This window comes from Adiantum capillus-veneris, chromosome 2 (genome assembly GCF_014529385.1).
Source record: "Adiantum capillus-veneris isolate H3 chromosome 2, ASM1452938v2, whole genome shotgun sequence".
Taxonomy (NCBI): Eukaryota; Viridiplantae; Streptophyta; class Polypodiopsida; order Polypodiales; family Pteridaceae; genus Adiantum; species Adiantum capillus-veneris.
In genome coordinates, this window is record NC_140932.1 from 68,855,397 (window position 1) to 68,873,916 (window position 18,520).

The following is an 18,520-nucleotide window of genomic DNA, read 5'->3' on the forward strand; positions in this document are numbered from 1 at the left end:
AGAGACTATGTGTGTTTTTGTTTGTGCTTTGGTGAGAGACATATATATATATATATATATATATCGAGAGAGAGAGAGAGAGAGAGAGAGAGAGAGAGAGAGAGAGAGAGAGAGAGAGACTTGTCATGTTTCCTGATGAATAGGATTAAGGTCTAGTAGGCAGAAGAGGCTGAAACCAGACCCAGAGCTTGTGCCAGGATTTCAACCTTTGCAGGCTCAGTTGCTTAATGTTTCTGCCAAAAGAACTGTTGACTTTTGTCAGGACATATCTGAAGAAAAGTCAATTGGTGAAGATCAATCAGAGAGGTCACCAGGGCAAGAGGATCCCTCACCCTACAAGGCTTTTGTGCTCTGTACAGTACTTCTGAAGAAAAATACAAGAAAGAGGAATATAGACTTCTCAGATGATGCAGATGTGCTAGAAAGTAGTCCCTGTGCAACTAAATGTAAAGCCAAAGAGGATGTGTCTTCTCTGGAAGACCCAGCTGCAACTGATGAGAGGCTGTTTGATTTTGCAGCATCTTGTGGTGCTGGGGACAAGTTTGATCTAGTTCATTCTATGTTTAATCCAAAGTTTGACATTGAAGACCTGTTAGCTCAGCACAGTAATTTCTTGCAGTCCTACAAAGATAAGTTTGAAGTGATGGTGCAGGTAGGGAGGGTTGTTCTGCCTACTATGACTCTTGTGCATTTAAATGACTGTGGTGGGAAGGGACAGGGACTGAAGAAGTATAGGGAATTACCACCTTCTTGCCGACATTCAGCCTGCCCTTTGCATCAAAAAGAATGCAAACTCATGCAGGAAGCCTTTGGCTTTATGATTTACCTGAACAGCCTGTTTGGATTCCTCATGCAGAATCCTGATGAGGTGTTAGAGGAGCAGGATGCAGCACCAGATGAAGAATGCAAGGAGACAACTCATATACAAGAAGTCGAGGAGGTTGAAGACACAGTCGACCTTGAGGTTGAGGCAATTGAAGTACAAAGAAGTAAGATGCTCTCTGTGAAAACCACAGAAATCAAACTTCCATTGGATGTCAGTAACTTCACTAAGAAGCATGCTCAGATGATGTTGCCTGCTGTGCCTGACTTCAAGATTGGAGACAGAACCTATATCTTCTTACATGATGTGCAAAGTGTCTTTTATTTAAGGGAGGATTTCTCCCTGGCTATTATTTCCAGAGTCCAAGAGGAGAGGAGTGGATTTGTTTCAGAGGATAGTAGTGATGATGAGGCAATGGAAACATCCAGCAATCCAATGGAATGCCTTCGAAGATGCTTTGAGAAAGCTGAAAAATACAAGGAGACACTACCTGATGAAGCCACCTTCCAAGCAATAAGACAAAGCCTAAGACCATCAACAAGTAACAAAGAAGTGGAGGATTGGTTTAACCATTCAGGTCAGGGGTCAACTACATCTGTAGACCTGTGGCACGAAAACCTCTTTCTGTAGGATGAGAGCTTCATGGTAACTCTCTCTCTCTCTCTCTCTCTCTCTCTCTCTCTCTCTCTCTCTCTCTCTCTCTCTCTCTCTCTCTCTCTCTCTCTCTCTCTCTCTCTCTCTCTCTTTGTGTCACTTCTGACATGGTATGTGCAGTCTTGGATTGCTGACAAGGATGACTTCCTTCGGCGCCGGACTCGAGAGTATCGAGAAAGGGATGCGGCCCTAGCGCAGTACCTTTCAAAGCTTTGCGAGTCGCCGATAGTAGTTTTTCACAATTCCATGTCACAAGAGGGTTCAATAGCAACTTACACATTCAAGACACTATCACGCTTCTTGGGTGGACCAGTGCTGCCCAAAAGTGCAGATAAAGTCATTCTTGTGGACAAAGTGTTTGCTAGAGATTGTTTTGGTTATTGCCCGGGCTATACAGGTGGTCGGGCAGCGTATTACTACACCTACACAGCAATGGCACTAGCTCTTGGTAGACAAAACCCAGATGAACTTTTAGAGTATGGCAAACATCTCATGATTCGTTACAAGGGTGACGTGCCAAAAACCAAAATTGAACCTTCAAAATCTTGATACACTTCAAGTAGCAATTGTATAAGATCATGTATTACATAAATTTTGTACAATGTCATCCACTCAGAGTATCTTTCTCCACTTGTGATTCACATACACCATTGTCTCTCTCCACCTTCGTTGACTTTCACGAGCTCCGGAGTTGTTGTATGCCATTGATCTTTTAACTTTTTGTTGTTGTAAATGTCTGATGGCTTGTGCTGTTGCTGAATTTTCCAAGACTTCTTTTGCCTGCATTCGATGAATGATTCTACGATAGAACCATTCAAATAGTTCTCTCAAACTGTTAGCCTTGATTCGAGAGCCACCATGTCGTGTGTGCTTGAAATAAGCATTTCTCGCCATGTAATGAGACTTTTCCATCCCTTGGGTATTCCATATTGCCGGGTTCCCATACTTTTGTATAAAATATGGTAAATGATTGAAGATGATGTGCTGGATATGAAAACAGATTAGTTAGAATGTTTTACAGTCACATATTTGCACATAAGAGAGAAAGAAATACACGATAATACCATGTAGTGAGTAATCTGGGTGTCTGTCCATGCTGTCTTGAATGATTTTTTCAGAAGGTTGAGATTTTCCTTGAACTTGTTCATATCACCTTGTGACCAGTCATCTTTGTCGCACATCAAAAATAGGATGTCTATTGATCGCCAAACCTCAGCCTTCGCGTTACGAGTAGTTGGTTCTTGGTCTTTGACTGCAATATGTAGCTTTTTCCAGCTCTGATACTCTACCTTGCTAACATAAGATGTGTTATATATTTTTCCATGTTTTGTTAGCTTCGGATCTCTTGTACCTTGGGGCTTAGATAATGAAGGGGATCGGGGAGCACCACAGACGGAGAGTGAGAGAGAGAGAGAGAAGGAGACAGACACGATGTGGGTGGGGAGACTCCAAGAGTGAGCAGCCCCCTATACACTTATGCTATGTATAAGGTATACAAGTCAGTGGGCGCCCAGACTCTGGGCGGCCGGGCAAGGCACAGGCGCCTATACCCCAACAACCTCCCACTTAAAGGCGACTGTGCCTTTAAGCAAGGGAACCTAGTCTAAAGACTAAAAAAGGTGAGAGAAAACCGCTCTCAACCGATGCCCACTGGCTGGCTGTGATCGTGTGCATCCGGCTGTCCTGCTCCCGTGTAAGTCCATACACCACCAGACGTACCGCACACGTACTGCAAGTATGTACACAATACCTGCATATCTCCCTCGTGCGCTATGCCATCATCAGTCAACAAACGACTGACAACCCCAACTACATATGCTCCCACTGTAGCTGCGATATCCGGTCTCAAGATCAGCATCTCATACATGAGACCACCGAATGCTGATGCAATGCTAGCGGGCCCTGCTAGCTCTACGGAGCATGCATCAACATATATGTCCCTGGCAATAGGCATCTCTGACTGACAAGGCGTGTCAGCCACATGCATCTCCTGACTGTCCGCAAAAGACGCATCAACCTGTCGTGCAACCTCAGAGCAAACCAGCTGCTCTAGGTGTCAGCTGGAAGACATATCCTGCACAACTATATCCCCATGCTCATTGTCGAGCATAGAAAGGAATGACTGCATAATCGCTGACATCTCAGCCTCCTCTGCAATCATCCACTGCAAACATGACCACTCAATCTGTTGTGACTCACTAGAGCTCTCATGCTCTAACTTCGTATGCATAGACTCTTGCACAACGTCCTCCTGTCGTGACTCACTAGAGCAAGACTGCTCTACCTGTCTATCCTGCATAGAAGTATCTCGCACAACTGACTCTCTGCTTTGCTCAGTCACTAGCAAAGCATGCATGTCTGACTCTGTCACCTCTCTGTGTGACTGCTCAAGTCGTGCCCCAACTGTGTGCACAACGAGCTCACTACTCTGCACTCCATGCAAAGTATCCTGCAACCCACAAGCAAAAGAGACTCGCCTGCTCTCTCGCTGTGTACCTGGCTGCATGATCACAGCGACAACACCGTCTCTCGCGTGATCCACATGCAATGGGTAACCTGTACCACTCCTGGCACCTCTCGCAATCACTAGCGAACCCAAATGCATCACAAAATCTCGCTCTCGTAGCGAAATCTGACATCCACAATCTCTAAGCTGACCAATCGAGATCAAACTCACTGTCAAATCTGGTACATAGCGCACATGTCGTAACAAGTAAGATGCACCACTCGGTAATGACAGTCTCACATCTCCTGCACCTGCTATTGCATGCACCGATCCATCGGTCAAACGTACACTGCCAAGCATCCCGCTAGAATAGCTACAAAACCATGCACGATGCGGCGTGACATGAAACATAGCATCTGCGTCTAGCAACCACTGCGAAGGGAGTGCACTATCCACATGTATAGCATCTCATGCATAGCTCGATGTAAAAGTGACATCCCCGTCACTAGTATACTCCGACACTACATGTGCCTCAACTGTCAAAGCAACTGAGTCCATGGCATCACTACATACATCTCTGAGACTGCCATGTCTCCTACGATGTCGCATACGACGAAAACAACGCCGTCTAACGTGTCCAGAATGACCACAATACCAACATGTTGCCTGTCGGCGTGCTCGTGAATGTACATGTCTCACACGAGTCCGTGATGACTCAGATCTATCATACATATCATGCAATCTGTGCCAAAGTGCTCTCGAAGTAGTCTCATACATAACAAGAGCATATACAGATTCCGCAAGGTGCAAAGAGAGCGTAGATAGTGCCATCTCCTCTAGCTCCTGCCACTGATCGTCAGACATGTTTGAAGGTCTACCTGCATCACCACTCAATGGTCGATGCAACCCTCGCTGTGTCAATGCATCAAGCATACACTCTCTCCATGCCGCAAAGTCTGACCCATCAAACACGCACATCTGTGAGAGGTCACAATCTGATCGATCACCTGTCTCTGCCATGAGCACAATGTAGCAAACTAGAAAGCAAAACCACCTCACCAAAAACACCTGGAAACTGTCTACCAATATGGCCAGAAACACAATGTAAAACCTGTGAGACACACTCCAAAATAGAGCTCCCGCAATGTCAATACAAGCCTCGCCTGCTCTAGTATCACACTGCAATCTGTGAGCTAATCACCAAGCCCACACTGTGCGGTATCGATGCATACACACGCACAAATCTCCCACCTGCAGAGAACACCGCACGCAAATGCTGAGTGCAACCCGCAATCTCTACCTAGATCGCATAAATGATGCGCATAAAACTCTTGGGAAAATTTCGCCAGAGTTTCGTCAGTAAAACGACCACAAAACCTGTAACCAAACTGACTGCACGCTCAAAACCATGAGCAACCAAAGCGCATCAAACCGCACTCCAAATGCATGCACCAATCTCCACACTTTGCATACATCATTGCAAACACCTGCAAATCTAGTACACAAATATCTGCTCTACCTGTGACTGCCAAAAAACATGCTCGAGGCATACATTGCCGAGCTCAAAATGCAATCACATTAGTCTCCCTGAGCATCAAACCACATAAGGCATACATCGTATCCTCCCACCTGTGAGGAAACTTGCAGCAAATATCACTCTCACATCTGAGAGCAAACCATGTGTGGAATCCTCGACACACAATAAACAACTGCTGCTGCTACAGAAAATTCAGCGTTCAGAATTTTAAAATTCTGATATGACGAGCGTGTCCGGAGTGTGCCAAAACCCCAAGGTAGACTCCTGGATCATATGTATCCGAGTCCGGGTGTGAAAGCTATGCCAAAAACAGTGTTTTTGGGACCCGAAAGTGCACAAATAAACTTGCTGCTGTACCTGCTGTAATTCAAAGCATAATTTCAGCAAATAGACATCACCATCGCGTCCGGAGCGTGCCAAAACCCTGACCTAGACTCCTGGATCATGTAGATCTGACTCTGTATGACGGAGCTACGCAAAAAACTTCGTTTTAGAGCCCGAAAATGGCAAAAAGGAGCTGCACACAGTCTTGAACCTGCTCCTGCTCCACTCTGCGTGATGCAATGTCCTCTCAATGCAAGCTCCAACACAAGAGCTCTGCCACAACAGCATCCAAGCACTCGAATGTCAAGCTCTCCTCCGCCGAGCACTTCTCTAACGAGTTCCACTGAGCTCAAAAGCTCCTCTCACCAAGGAAGCCGCAACCGCCTCCTCGACCAAGCTTGACCACACCAAGCTCCTGAGCTCCAAAGACAATGCTCCTCAAGCTAAAATCACTCTCCGTAAAACTCCACGATCGAACTCCACCGTCGAGAGCGAGCGAGCTATCGCCTCGAAGCTCTCAAAGCCGTCGTGCTCTCCGCGGTCACCATAGCTCTGATACCAATTGAAGGGGATCGGGGAGCACCACAGACGGAGAGTGAGAGAGAGAGAGAGGAGACAGACACGATGTGGGTGGGGAGACTCCAAGAGTGAGCAGCCCCCTATACACTTATGCTATGTATAAGGTATACAAGTCAATGGGCGCCCAGACTCTGGGCGGCCGGGCAAGGCACAGGCGCCTATACCCCAACAGATAAAAACCTCCGTGCCTTCACCCCACTGATGGATGGTTTGCATGGGACATCCTTCTCAGCAGTTGATCTCTTTTCATCCCGCTGGATTTTCACATTGCCACCATGAAGCCCCATATCCGACAGTACCATTTCTAAGCACTGCAGGGCTACTTGTCGTTCTGCGGAGTTCTTAATCTTCCAAGCAAACCCGATGTATAAGTAGACCAATTTCTCCACAATTCTACAAAGGGCATGCATTGTACAAATGTGGACATTCACAAGTGGTATTTTCAAAACCGGTCGAAAAGCAGGATCCTCAATGTGACGTGTTGGAGCTTTTCTCCACCACTTTGGGTCCATGACCTTTGCAGGCTCCATGCAGAACAAACACGGTGACTTTGCCATTGCACCCATTCCACAATTATACATGCACTTTAATGTTTTGAGGTCACCTACAAGATGCCACTGAACTTGAAAGTCTCCCCTTCCATCTAGACGTAGTACCTCTCCCTGGTTAGTCTGTCGATCAATCACCTCCGGAATATTAGTTCGATGGAACACCCAATATAGAATCTCATGATCTTCTTTCTTTACCTACAACACAAAATAAATGAGACTTAAGTAGATGTGAACATTTGAGCTTACCTGAGAATCTCGCTTATCTCAAACGCACCAAGCCACCATATGTTAGATTCTGATTGAACACTAAAATATAAAGGATCATCACTGGGACACTTTGAGAGGGCTCTATTCATTAAAGTAATAGTAACACGCTCTAGCTTTTTCTCTTTAACAAGCTCACACTCATCTAGTTTTAACACAAAATGTAATACCCCTCGTGACTCTTCAAATGTGATGTTGTAAAACTCCACCATTCTCTTCTGTAATATCCGCAGGTCCATAAAAATATTGTTGAACTCATCATATGCGATGTTTGCTCCATGGCCACTGTAAGTTGCTTTAATATGAAAGGGTTGTCCAAGATAGTCTCCCTGTGCCTCGTTAAGCTGAAGCCTCTCTTTCCAAACACTTGAGGCTGATGGTAGAAGTTTGGATTTTATACCCTTCCTAACAAAGATGGATGAGACAGACTTTTGGATAGCCGAATATCCTCTTTTGCTTACACCAAGTGAATCAAGTGTGCCTTGTATCTCTTTTGCAGGCACTGAGTTCTCTGAAATAAAGCGGTCCACTACATTTCGTTGTAGGACCTTAAACTTCTTGTTATGTACTATATCTGCTGCGAGGCTTCTACTTATAAGTGGCTTCAATCTCTTTCCTATATTGGCTTTGGGGTCAATGTTTTCCTTGTCAGGATAGATTGAATCTCTACATGAAGACAATGCATAAGTAAATAACAGAAAATTTGCTTCACTAACATCATTTAGGCACATGAAAACAATGCATAACAAGAAAAAACAAAAAGATTACTTAACTAAGACAATGTAGGCAACCAAGAAGCATCACCTTAATGCTCGGATTCTTTTCTTGAGACCTCCTGATGCAACCTGCAATGTTTCAAGATTGCGCAATTTCTTCTTTCGAATACGACCACCCAAGATGGTGTCCTTCATTTGACAACTTCGCACCTTTCCTTTCAGTTCTTGTACCTCTGTTTTATGTTGAAAAATGGTAACCTGATCTGTAGAATGTAAATGTGAAAGGCGAACAATCTCACATTGTTGAGCTTGGAGAATGCTCTTGTAAGTTTCAGCTTCTCTTGTAAGAGATTTACAATAACCCAGAAGGCCCTTTTCTCCATCACCAGCAAAGGTCAATAAGCTTGTAGGATTGACAAATGGTGGAGACGCATTAGTCATTGGATTCTTAGGGTAGAGAGAGCCTCTCGTCCAGATATCTATGTGTTTAGCTCCCTGAGCTCTGAGCGTGTCTATGGAATCGGGAGGTATATGTGTGTTTGTTTTACTGCGCTTAATCAATGGTTGGTACTCATTGTCCAAATCAATGTGAAGGTGATATTTGGATCGTTTCTGGGTAACATTTGTGCCATTTGAGGAGTGCGCCATTAGCCAAATGTGCAGGTTTAATGGAAAGTGAATAGCGGCTACGCCTTCGTCCCTCCATGTTAGCCTCATTCCCTCCATATTGACGAGGTTCATTCAATGCAACTGAAAAGAGGATTATCCCTCAATCACTACGAACGAATGTTCAGAAGAGTAAAGAATCTACTTAAAGTACACTTTTTGAACTTTTACTATGAAAGACCCAGCTCTTTTATTTGCCATTTTTTCTAGAGAGAGAGTGCAAAAAATACATTTTCTTAGAAGGCCCTCCAAATGACCTCCGAAATTCCCTAATGGGGTGTGAGATACATTCTTGAATATGCGCATGAGATCCAAGAGAAGATGTATTTTTAAGTCCTTCCGATATGCAAGTTTAAAAATATGGAATGCGAGAGAAAGAGAGAGGGGAGGAAAAAGAGAAAGAGAAAGAGAGAGGGAAGAGGGAGAGATAGAGAAAAGGAGAGAGGGAGAAATAGGTAGGGAGAAAGAGATAGATGGAGGAGAGAGGGAGAGATAGACAAAGGGAGAAGGGGAGAGAGATGGAGAGGTAGAGAGAAAAAGAGGGAGGGAAATAGAGAGAGAGAGAGAGAGAGAGAGAGAGAGAGAGAGAGAGAGAGAGAGAGAGGGAAAGAGAGATAGAGAGGGAGAGATAGGGATAGAGAGAAAGAGGGAGAGAGAGGGGGAAGGAGAGAGAGAGAGAGAGGAGAAGAGAGGGAGAGGGAGAGAGCAATAGGAGTACAAAATATCCTATTGCTCTCTCTCTTTACTCTATTGTCCTTGTCTTACACCTCTCTACGTCTCTAAAAAAGATTGTAGCGATAGATAGTTAGTGATTAGAGCTTAGGTTTCATTCTTCTGTACCTAAGAAGAGATGCACTCAGTCTTTTTAAACTTGCCTACGGCTTAAACATTATTGATCTATTAGCAATCTCGATAGAAACCGGTGCCAACTTAGCACTATTAAACCCACTCTACTACTCTTTGTAATATACAATATTCTAAACCGCGGGTGTAGTTACTTGAGTGTATTTTTTCGAAGGCTACGAGAAGTAGTAATCAAAACTTTAATCTCTATATATCTCTATCCTGTTTTTATGTATGTTTAGGTGTAGAGAGAGGATTGGATGTATGCATATAGCGGTATGCAAATTAGATATAGCGTTAGGTTTGATATTTATCAACCTATAATTTAGATGTCAAACGAGAAACCATCTGGTGGGTAGCAGCCATCACTTTCTTCTTTTGGTTGGTTCACATCTCAGACATGCTCCCATTCAAGGTGGACATCGCTTCCATTGGACCCGAGTCTTGAGGAGGTAAGTACAAGCAAAGACATTAAGCTCATCTGTAGCTAGTTTTTTGTGAGCATGAGTGTAGGTTTCTCTTTTTTATTTTTAGGCATGGCCCTCCTACACCTACGGAGGTACTGGTCCATTTACCCAGGCTCCTGCGTCGGTGGTAGATCCAGACCTCCTGCGAGCACTCTCTTTACAAGACAAGTATCTCCGTTCGATGGAGGGATTGTTTGGCTGTTACACTTAGTAGCAGCTTGTGGCCTACGGCCTTTCTCAGCAATCCACGCCATGGGGGAGCCAGGGAGGAACTCCCTATGTCCAGAGCCTTGCACCGATGGTACCTCCTTCTAAGGTCCCTTCTTACTACTCCCCTTCCATCGTAGGGTCCCACTTCCCTTCCATCATAGGATCCCACGCCACTCCATTCCACTCATGCTTCACCCGAGCATCGTTGACGCACTTCTTCTGGTAGCGTGCGTCGACGTTCGTCTCAGGGGAGCAAGTGCCAAGAGAGATGGAGCGATGGGGGATCATGTGGCTTTGCTTGTTTTGGTAGTGGGAGAGGGGAATAAAGTCTCCTATTTCAGAGCGTGACACCCCAAAAGCTGATGATAACGATACTGACGCACTTGTGCCAGACACACATGGATGCTACTATAGAGTAAAGTATGGCGAGGAAGTGGATTTTGGAACAACATAGGACAGGGCATTTCAACATCATCTTAGATTCTTATACACTCGATGTATAAGAATTGTTTTGTAAAGTTCAAAGATCAGCAGCCAGATCATGCATGCTACATTGAGGATGCGTTACATGCTCCATTCCCAAATGCCTCTACTAATGAGAAATTTTCATCATAGTGGTTGGAGGGCTACATTAAAACATTTTTGAAAAACAAGTAGTCCAGTGTACGGCGTGCAGTGACCAACCAGGTTAGAGATCCAGACAGGAGCTATCGCTGAGGCAACATGGCAGACGCGGAGTGGGAGTGGGCAATTTAGGAAAAGTGCAAGCTGCAAAACGGGCTCATCGTACAGACAATAGCACAAAGCTCGGGCCAGACAAACTCCCATACACTATGGTTCAGGAGGCAAAAGCAGCTTGGAAGGACAAATATGTAAGTTTGGTTAAATTCGAACCTAAACCGGTTCAAAAAAGGTTTTAGTTAATGAAATTCTTTTATTATTTCTAAGTTAGGAATATATCACTCTAAGTTTACCAACCAGAGAGATGGTCAAGTTTTGAGAGAGCGGCACACAAAATTCAAAACTTGGTGATGGTTGTTGGAGAACCGTCACATCTCTTGCAGGTAATTCGACTCAGCGGTCGGATCTCTTTAGGCAGTAAGTCTAGACAAATCATACTATATTAATTATTTTGAGTTGTTAATTTGTCTAATTTGGTTTTGGTTGATGTAGAGTCAGGGCGATCAAATGTACATACCTATGAACGAGGACGACAAGGAGGAGGGGGACTTAGACAGATAGAAAAGTATTTGTAGTTCTCTCTTAAAGTCACAATGTGGCACAAGAAAAGAAAAACCTATGAGCATATGTATATATAAATTGAACTAAAGTTTCCAACTTATTTGTAACTTTTTTAAATAGTATGTCTTTTGCACTTTAAATTGTCAAGGTAAATTATACTCAAATTCTATTGTTTTTTTTTCTTTACACTTTTTCAAAAAAACAATTGATGTTTCATATATTTTATGCAGGTAAAAAATAAAGGTGCTCATTTGGGCCACCTAATTTCGGCACCTTTATTTTTTATTAGCCGTGTAGCAGTACTATCCACAGTAATAAATGGCAATATACGCGATAATAGTCGCGGATATATTTCCGCAACTATTAGCGTTCTTATTGTTGACAAACCATTGCCGCGCCTATTGCCACCAACACAAGTTTTTCTCTCCCCTTTTTCATTTGTTATTCCGCGATAATAGAAGCGGTTCTCAATTTCTCCTCTTATGGTGATTATTATCATTTTAACCAGATCGTGGGAGCCTAATCCAAATTGCTCAACCTAGCATTCTGAACCTCTAAAGGGAGGCAAGAGCAAGAGGCAGGAGAAACAAGGAAGGCAACTACCCCGCCGACCGGCAGCACCCTCAAGCATCTCCAACGTTTTCTCTAGAAGCAGCCACTAACGGTTTTGCATCAGCAAGACCTGCGTTTTCAGCCAAGAAGACCATCGGTTTCAGATCAGACCTTAGCCTCATCGAACCGCTTCCATCCGGTAGCAGAACCTGGTTGTAGACTCCCTATCACTACAGATCAACCAACGATCTGTTTCTGCCCTAAGAACAGCCTAGCCTTTTCTATTTTCAGCCCTAAGCAGTCAGCGTTTTTGCAGTCCTTACCCCTTGCAAGCCTTGGCGGTAGTAGATCAGCCTTTGCTTTGCAACAGTGGAAAATCCACAGCAGTAGACCTTAGTGCTTTCAAATTTTAGCCATTAGCATTGCAGATCTCGCCTCGGCGGCGACACCATCATCATCATTGCCACAGTCACCATCGTTGTCATCGTCACAGTCACCATCATCGTCATTGACATCATTGTCGTCGTCAAGTACCTCAACATCTAGAAGCATTATACAATACTTTATGCAATCTGAAGCAAATACCTCTCTAGCAATAGAGAGGGTTCCCTTGGAGGGGGGTTTGGGACCCCATCTGGTGTTATCTCTCTCTCTCTCTCTCTCTCTCTCTAGCACTCTCATGCACTTTGCACTCACAGTTTGCCACTCTCTTTGTTTTGGTCATTTCTCATTCTCTCATAATAGTACGGAAGGCTCTCCCTCCCCCTAAGTAAAAGGAACCTTGAGCACTTACTGGTCACTCAGCCTCAACCATATACCATCATTCACTTCCGATGCACATTACTTATTCTTTGTACCCAGACATTGTATTTGTATTTTGTACCCAGACATTGTATTAGATCCACCAAGATTGTATCAGTTTGATCTTGTAGGTGATTTTGGCCTTCTGAAGATGTTTAATACAACATTTCATCTGTGTGTGTGTGTGTGTGTGTGCGTGCGTGTAATTGCTAACCGTGCATTGTCCCGTTTGTGTCGTGATAGCTTGGACATTTGTTGCCCAAGTTTTTTTGGTCCCATCCCTCTCCAAACTCACATTGTAGCTGAGAAATCACAAACTTTTTGTCGATATCTAGTTGATCTCCGTATTACAAGAAGATAGATTAGAACAAGGGAATAGTTATGAAACATTCAAAACAACACATAGATACGTACAATCAAAGTATGTGGAGTCGAGGCATGTACAACACTAGCAGCTACCCTATGTGCTGACAAAAAAGGACGCCGCCTCTGATGGGCACAACTTGTCCGTCCATGTCAATGTTACAGGTGACACCGTACAAGTCGACACACGTCCGAAATGGTCCTTGGTGGTCATAACCGGGTCCTACCGAGGGCGTGGTAGACACGTGGGACCCCGATTGAGAGGGTCTTGATGTCGGCGTCGACATCGGTGTCAGGATCAAAGAAGATCTCAAGGCCGTAGAGGTATACCGTCAGACTCGTCGAGAAGGGACACTACGTGCATAAATTAACAAAAAGATAATTAGATCAATGTTTATGGAAATATTATACTTCTATAATTAAATATCAAATTAATATCGTGTGTCCTGGTCCTGCTCTGTGACCTCACCGTCTGGTGGCTACTGAGTAGTCTGTACTGGCGGTTGAGCAATGGTAGGTGGCTCTGGAAGAGGGGTCATGCTATTATCACGAGTGTATCACGTTTTGGTGAGATGAAATGGTATACTTAGGTGCACAATATATATATATATATATATATATATATATTTATTTATTTATTTTGTGCTGCTCCTGCTAAAGGGTCTCGCGAAGAGCCCTTGTCCGGGCGTACAGGCCTCAAGACCTCTTGTAGCCGGCATATGGTCACCTCCAACTCCTCGTCGGGGAGCTGCTCGTACTCTATGATGTCCTCTGCTATCTACTTCCTTAGAACGCCGACAGCTCGTAACATGCTCATGAGCGTTAGTAGTAGTCCACTCGACCTACGGTGGGAGCCATCAAAATGATATGTTTAAAGTCAAAGGTAAAACGATCCACAGAGCTTCTCTAAAGAAATTTTGTCGCTTATCAAAGAAAAAGAGAGATGCTTTACACTTCCACAAATCTTTACTTCTTTCCTTGCTTCAATGATTGCTTTTAGCATGAATGATGGTTCCTTTTACTTTTTGTGAAGAGAGAGAATGAGAGAGAGTGGTAGAGATGTATAGAGGGAGAAAGAGAGAGAGAAGAGGAGAACGACACCCGATGGGGTCTCAACCAACCCTCTCAAGGACCCCCTACACCATTGCCGATATGGTATTTGCTTTTGATTATGTAAATAAAAAGTCGTAACTCCTCACAAAGAGGCACCTCCAGGCTCTTTTGATGCACCTTTGGATCCATCTCAATGTGGGATTGTTGATGGTAAGCAAGGGATAGATCTAGGTTTGCACGCTTGCCATGAGGTCTCGCCCGACCGTAGAGGTACCCAAAGAGTTGATTTGGGGGATCATGGCTCTATAAAAGTCAGTGGTGGGGAATGTACGCACTCCAAAGGGGATTTTAAATTTGGTTCACTCCACTATTGGGGTGAAATAGGTCTGACCGCTATCTGCTACACCATTTGGCATGTATGTGGGTAAGGTTGCTAACTACATTGAGAGGTTCGGTGATAGAGGATCATAGTTAGCAGGGACATGTGTGGCGACGACAAGGACGACGATGATGTCAACGACGAGGTACTGATGGGGTCTATCGATCCTTATGCCAAGCCAAGGCACAAGGGGTACTGATGGGGTCTATGGATCCTTATGCCAAGCCAAGGCACAAGGGGTACTAGGTGCTAGGGTACTATGTCGACGACGGTGGGGCGGCGACGACGATGATGTTGAAAACGATGATGATGACGCTATGGCTGAGTGCCAGTATTGCTAGCAATGACGATGGCTAGAAATTGAAACCACGACAAGCTAGGATTGAGAGCTATTGCCGAGGATGACAGCGGTTGAAATCCGCTAGCACTAAAAGCTGAAAAAGCTGGCTATCTTGGGCTGAAAACGCTGGCTATCCAAAGCTTAAAATGTTGGCCTTCCTGCTGAGAAAACGTTGGGAAACTACTTGAGAAAACGTTGGGAAACTACTTGAGAAAACGTTGGGAAATTTTTGGCTACTGCATCACGGCTTGGTGCTCTTTCCAATCCCCAAGGTCTTCTGCCTCTACTACAAGCACCCATAGTACTAAGCTAATGACTCGTGCTAGACTGTACCAGAAGCATGTCCACGTAACAAAATGAAGTGCGCACTTGACATTTATGGTATTTAACACCACACCACAGTGGCTAAGGAGGTCATCACCACTTTTACATATGACCAGGAGATGTGGAGTATACAGATGCATACATCTATCTTGGAGTAGTATTTAGTGGACTCGTGTTTTCATTGAGGAGAGTAGCAAAAACTAGATTGACGAGAGCTTATGGAGCCTTGGGAGGATTGGAGAAGATATGTCGCAGGTTCAGTTTCACGAACCTCGAACAAAGCTGTGGCTTCCCAGCTAATTGGAGCTCTTGATATCTTGGGTCGTTGGCTCTCCAGAAAAATCTTATCCAATAAGGAGTATTTTAGAGGTTGATACATCACAATATGCATGTTACAAGACATAGAAACATAAAGTCGCCGATGTACCCCATCCCCCCCCCCCCCCCCCCCCCCCCGCAAATAACCATCCAGGTCCGGGCCATGAGTTGTTTAACAACTCCGTCATCACTCCTCTCGCATAACCTAAAAAGGTCCGAGCCAGGAGATATAGAGGCCTTTTACAACCAAATGCCCCCCAGACTACAGCCTGCGTCGTTTGGAGGTTCAAGCATACAACCAAACGCTCCCTAGACATCTCGTCTGCGTTGTTTGAAAGTTTTCTAGCATACAACAAAACGCTCCCCAGACATCCTGTCTATGTCATTCCGAGGTTTTCAAGCATACAATAAAACGATCCCCAGACATCCCGTCTGCGTCGTTCCGAGGTTCAGACAATACCAAAACAACATTTCTCACTATTCCACCCGAGAGTAAATCACCAAGCATTGAAACCAGTATGAAAACCAGAGTCAAACAATTCAAATCGGCACCAGGACAGGTTTAAAACAAATACCATCTATTTCAAACAAATTCCAAACAGGATCACCAAAAAACTTCTCAACCAAAATTCAAAAAACTGCTAATTCAAGCTGAAAAAGCATTCTCAACATTAGTCGAGCTTGAAAGTCGACAAGGCTTCTGTCTTGCAACCTACACCAAAATTAGGGTTCTATTTCTTCCATAAATTTGTAGCCGACCGTAGCATGGTCCATAAGTTCTTGAATAGTCGAAAGAAGCCTCAATAGACAATGTTCCTGTGGCAGATTTAGGAGAGTACCAACAGAGGCCAAGATATGCCAGTTGTGTCATATAGAGCCAGAGACAGAGCTACATCACATTTGTCATTGTCCACCACTTTCACTATCTATTCAGAGAGGTCTTTGGACCATTGACTAGAGTCATGAGAGCTTGAAAGTCGACAAGGCTTCTGTCTTGCAACCTACACCGGAATTAGGGTTCTATTTCTTCCATAAATTTGTAGCCGACCGCAGCCTGGTCCATAAGTTCTTGAATAGTCGAAAGAAGCCTCAATAGACAATGTTCTTGTGGCAGATTTAGGAGAGTACCAACAGAGGCCAAGATATGCCAGTTGTGTCATATAGAGCCAGAGACAGAGCTACATCACATTTGTCATTGTCCACCACTTTCACTATCTATTCAGAGAGGTCTTTGGACCATTGACTAGAGTCATGAGATATCAGGATCAGAGATGCCTCGAGTTGTTTTTGCTAGAGCTACGCAGAGATAGGGAGAGTCTCTTGAGGAGATCAGACAATGGGAGACATTCACATAGGGAGATTACCGACTTCTTTAGAGCAAGGACTCAACAACCAGATGAGCTTACTTCATAGCCGACTTCAGAGCACACTTATACGAAAGGTATACTAGTTGACATAGCCATTGAGCTCAGGAGAGCTAGACGCCCACGGCTACGAGGGCGACCACAACATCGACAGAGGCTCCATCAAAGGATCAAGACTATTCTAGCATGACATGGGAGATGTCCAGTACAACTATTTATAGAGGCAGACATTGACGAAGCTCTTCAGAGATCGATGCAGTACTTTCTCAGTCAACGGCCCATGTCGGGCATCCTCAGGCACTGATGATGATGATGGTGGTGATTTTAGTCTTTCACTTTACTTCACTTCATTTTTTAATTTTTTGTACCCAGACATTGGATTAGATCCACCAAGGTCTCATAGGTCATTTTGGCCTTTTGAAGATGTTTAATATAACATTTCATTTCTCTCTCTCTCTCTCTCTCTCTCTCTCTCTCTCTCTCTGTGTGTGTGTGTGTGTGTGTGTGTGTGTGTGTGTGTGTGTGTGTGTGTGGACCAAGATCGGTGGGTGTAGCAGTGGATCATGCTCTCTTGACACTTTATATCGCCTTTCGAGTACAATACAACCTAGGTGTCAGGAGGGAGGTCATTGCATACCCACTATACATGAGCACCATAGACAGACTGTGTTTATACAGAGGAGATCTATAGTTGTCTGTGTACAACAGCCAGACTAGGACTCTTAGTGGAGGAGATCACCACTATAGTGACTGAGACATTGCATGATGGAGCAACAGAGGCTTACCCACATACTCAGCCTAATCAGAGACGTCGTTCTAGAACAATTCCTTAGAACAATTGGTATGACGAGGAGTGTAGAGAGATGAGAGCACAGCTTCAAAGGGATCTTCTCCTAGGGGTCATCAATCACAGACACTCTCAGGTAGCCTTCAGGCGCCTTTTGCGACGAAAGAAGAGAACATTCCTAGCTCAAATGGAACAAGACTTATACCATTTGTTCTTGAGTAGAGACTCATAAGAGGCATGGCATATACGGCCCCTAGCCAGACACCCCTTCCAAATCGTGTTGAACCATGCCCTACCTTCTTTACCATTGAGATGATAAAAACGGCCATTGACAGGATGAGGACCAGGAGGGCATATGATCATGATGGTCTAATAGTAGATCACTATATACATGTTAGAGATATGCTGGCATAGGTTCATGTAGTTCTATTCAATCATGTCATGTGTGAGGGTCTACCTAAGACTTGGAGATTGTCTACTATTGTGCCTATCTACAAGGCAGGTGATCCTACGGAGCCAGGAAACTACCGTACTATTATGATTAGACACACATTGGCACGGTTGTATGCATCTATCCTTGAGTAGCAGTCGAGCGGATGGGTAGAGAATGAGGGCATACGGGCAGCAGGACATGCCAGTTTTAGGAGAGGCTTCTCCACTCTTGACCATAATCTAACACTCAAAGCCATCATTAAGGAGGGCCCGGGGGGTTCACCATTCAGTACCCCTCTATATAACATGCGTTCGCGGGGTATTAAAGAAACCTCTCTTTTGACATGTGTGAATGAATAAAATGATCCCTTATATTAGGATTTTTTTCAAAAATTGAATATAAAAACCCCTTATTTTAATGTATCTATGTTAAATTGCCTAAACTTTTTGCATTTACAAGGGCTGGGTCTATGATTCGACCCATC